The following is a 4,396-nucleotide window of genomic DNA, read 5'->3' on the forward strand; positions in this document are numbered from 1 at the left end:
GTCTACTGTTGAAAGCTTCCATAGTGTTTTTTATTGTAGCTATATCAGCCTTTATTTCCTTTTGATTCTTGCATAGGTTGTTGATTTTCTCATCTATCCGGTTTATGAACTGTATGACCCTTATTCTGAATTTTTTTTGATATATTGCACACCTCCATTTCATTTAATTAATTTTCTGGTAATTTCTCATTTTCTTTCCTTTGGGGGTTGTTCTTCTATCTCCCCATTTTTGCTCTCACCAAAGGACCTAGGTGTCTATTCATGTAGGGCCTGTGGTTGCAGCTGTGGGCTTGGTGATGGGTCACACAGTTGTGATGGTAGCTGCTCCTCAGGCGGTCCTGACTGCTGCTGCTTGTGCGTCTTTTTGCACAGTCTCTGGCCATGGCTGCTCCTTGGGCTTTTGCAGGTGGTGCTTGCTCCTTGGGTGGTCATGGTGGCTCAAGAAATTTTTAAAATTTAGGGAAATACAAAGAATAGTATAACAGTAGTGTAACAATACTGTTATTCCTCTGATATATGTTAATTTATATCATATCTTGGAGGAAACATGACTGTTTAAGTTTAAGCCCTAAGGAACTAAACCAACATCTCATTCACCTTTCTACCCACTCTGAAGCGTCCTCTAGGAAGAGTTTAATGTGTTTCCTATTCAAATGATTTTAAAAATAGTTTTACTTATCTGTGCTTACAAAATAATTTGTATATTTTTTTGTGGTTTTAATTTACACATGTTATCATACTGTAACTAGCACTGGCAGTTTTGGTTAATATTATATATTCAAAATCTGTTTATTATAAATATAGATAGATATAATCTGTTTCTTTTAGCTGTTGTATAGCCCATCTCATGAATACACCACATTTTATTTGTCAAGTCTCCTACAGCTGGACAGTTAGGATTATTTCCTGTTTCCACTCTTAAAAACTATGCTGAATGTTTTCATATATCCCAGAACACAAATATAAGTTTCTCTAAGGCAGAGGTCCTCAAATTGTTTAAACAGGGGGCCAGTTCACTGTCCCTCAGACATTCCACACGTGCACACTGCGGGCCCGGGACGAGTCCGCTGCTAAGCAGGACAGGCAGCGGCGGCAAAAACACCCGGCGGGCCGGATAAATGTTTTTGGCGGGCCGCATGTGGCCCGCGGGCCGTAGTTTGAGGACCCCTGCTCTAAGGGATCTACCTTTAAATGCATGAATTTTTTTTTTATTTTACTAAATACAACCAAATGCTTTTGCAGGAAGTCCTTATTTTCTTTCATTTTCATCACAACTTGGTAGATATTATCTTTTTATTTTTTTAATCTGCTTTTCTCTGGTTACTTTTAAGATTAAGAATCTTTTCCTAATGTGATTGGCCCTTTAATTTTTCTTGGCTGTTTATCTTCTTTGCCCATTTTTTTTTGTGAGTTGTTAATATTCCCTCCCCTTTTTTTTGAGTCTGAAAATATCTGCTTCCTATTTGTCATGAATTTTTAGTCTTCAATTTTTTTTCATTAAGCTATCTTGAATTTATATGTAATCAAAATTCAAAGAATTGAAATCATAATATTGAGTATTTAAAAACATGAATGTGATGAATATCTTTGTTTTGTTTGATCTTTTAAAATGTACTTCAGTAATATTTATAGTTTTCTGCATTTTTGTTTAGATTTTTTCCTTAGGTATTTTATAGTTTTATTCCTATTTTGAATGAGAATTTTCAAAATTACTATTTCTAATTTATTTGCTTATAAATAGGAACTTTATTGAATTTCATATTCATATTGTTTTGCTTACATCTCTCAAGATTTTCTATGAAGATGAAGAAAATAAAGACAGTTTTGTCAGTTTATATAACTCATACTTATTTAATATCTGGTCTTTTTACTTTGGTTAGTGCCTCCAGCATAATATTGGCTAGTCGCAATGCTAGCAGGTATCTTGGTGCATTCCTGACTGTAATGGAAATAATTCTAATGTTTCCTATAAATTATGATGCTTGGTACAGAATTGTCTAGGTAGTCCTTAAAGTTGTGTTTAAATCCCAGTTCTTCACATTTTTCTTTTTTTAAAAATTGTGAATAGTAACTTGAATATATCAAATGACTTTTCTGCATCTATTGAGATACTCATTTTTCTCCTTTAATTTGTTAATATGGTGAATTGTAATGACAGAGTTTCTTTCGTTATTATTGTTTAGATTTTATTATTGCTAGTTATTCATTTCATTTGAAACTCAATGAACAATTCTCCTCAATAGATGGTACACTATCATCATTGGTCCATGGCTCCTGTATTGTACCATTTTACATATTTTTATTTTTCACTATCCACAGCCCAATTCCATTTCTCCTGCCCTCAAAAGCTTTTACTTTAATGTGTTTGTTATGTATCTTGGTAAAATAAAGTATTATTTTGTGTGTGCATCTATGTATGAATTTATGTAAGTGTTGTTGTCTTACAGCTCTTACTTTGTTTCAATCTTTTTCACTCAACACTACATGTTTAAGATAGCTTTATATGTATACTAGAGACCCAGTGCATGAACTCGTGCATGGGTGAGGTCCAGCCGGCCTGGCCCCAGTCGGCAGATTAATCAGGGCCAGGCCGATCAGGGCTGGGCCTACTGGGGGGAGGGGCCTCGGGTGATTGGCTGGTGGGCCCCATCCCTGATTGGGGTGGGGGGGCCGATTGGTGGTGGGACTGGCTGTAGGGAGGGGCTGTGGGCCAGCCCGCCCTGCCTCCGAATGGGGTGAGGGAGGGCCGATCTGGGGTCAGTGGCCGGGGGAGGGCTGTGGGAGGTTGGCTGGCCCAGCCCCCACCCCTGATTGGTGTGGGGGGGGACCAATCAGGGGCAGAGCTGGCTGTGGGGGAGAGGCCGCAGGCCGATTGGGGTGTTGGGGGCTGATCGGGGGTGGGGCCAGCCACGAGGAGGGGCTGTGGGTGGTGGGCTGGCCAGCCCTGCCCCTGAATGGGGTGGGGGGGGCCAATCAGGGGCCAGCAGCTGGGGGAGGAGCCACAGGTGGTTTGCCAGCTGGCCCTGCCCCTGATTGGGGTGGGAGGCCAATCTGGGGTGGGGCCGGGTGGGGGGAGGGGCTGCGGGCTGATCGGCGTGGTAGGGGCCCATCACGTGCATGGCCAGTTGGGAGGTTGGCTGGCTGCCCCACCTTTGATGGGGTGGGAGAGGCCAATCAGGGGCAGGGCCAGCTGCGGGGAGGGGCCGTGGGAGGTTGGCTGGCTAGCCTCACCCCAGGATCAGTCCGGTTGGCTGGCTGAAGTGGGCATCATAGCAACTGGTTGTTATGGTCATTACAGCCACTGGCTTTTTATATAGATAGATTCTATATTGCTTCTAAGTGTAGTATATATTTTAGATTATATAACTACTAGAGGCCCGGTGCATGGATTCATGCACATGGAAAGGAAATTAATTAGAAGGTGGCCGGCGGGGCGGGACTGGGTGAGACAGGCCGGACACACCCTGGAGTCAACCTCCCTCGGTCCCTCCCTGGCTGGCCTCCCAAGCCCTGGGGCAGTGCCAGGGCTTGAAAGATGTCTGCAGAGTGAGCGGGGTCCCTCCAGCAGGTTGGGTCCCTCGGCCTGGCCTGTGGGGGATCAGGCCGAAACCAGCAGTCTGACATCCCCTGAGGGGTCCCAGAGAGCGAGAGAGCACTCTGCAAAGTTGCTGTTGAGCAGCAGCTCCTGCATTGAGTGTTGCCCCTGGTCGTCAGTGCACGTCATATCTACCAGCTGGTCAGCCGGTCACTTAGCCTTTTATATATATAGATTGTATTTGCTTATCTATTTCTCTTTTTTCTCATTTTTGTATACAAGTTCTCAGATTACTGTTCAGCTCTACAGAGGATTACCGACTAGTTATGAAGAAACCAATAGAATTGGTGCTTAAAATCCCCATTAATATGCTCTCTCTCTGAAGTGGCAAGAAAACATTGTGCCATGTGGAAGAATTTCCTCACAGCACATGTACGGTGTTCATGATCAGTCTGAATTTTTGTTGAATTGTACTGTATTCCAAATATATTAATACTAGAGGCCCGGTGCACAAAAATTTATGCACTCGGGGAGGGGGGGAGGGGGGGTCCCTCAGCTCGGCCTGTGCCCTCTCGCAGTCTGGGACCCCTCAGGAGATAACGACCTGCTGGCTTAGGCCTGCTCCTGGGTGGCAGAGGGCAGGCCCAATCCCTAGGTGCAGCCCCTGGTCGGGCTCAGAGCAGGGCTGATTGGGGAGTTGGGGCGCCGCCCCCTGTCATGCACAGAGCAGGGCAGATTGGGAGGTTGTGATGCCACCCTCAGTCACGCTCAGGGTAGGGGCTGATTGGGGGGTTGGGGCACCGCCCCCTTTTAACACTTCAGGGAAGGGTAAATGGGGAAGGTTGGGGGGCCACCCCCTGT

Source organism: Myotis lucifugus, unplaced genomic scaffold, assembly GCF_000147115.1.
Source record: "Myotis lucifugus unplaced genomic scaffold, Myoluc2.0 scaffold_126, whole genome shotgun sequence".
In the NCBI taxonomy this organism is placed as follows: Eukaryota; Metazoa; Chordata; class Mammalia; order Chiroptera; family Vespertilionidae; genus Myotis; species Myotis lucifugus.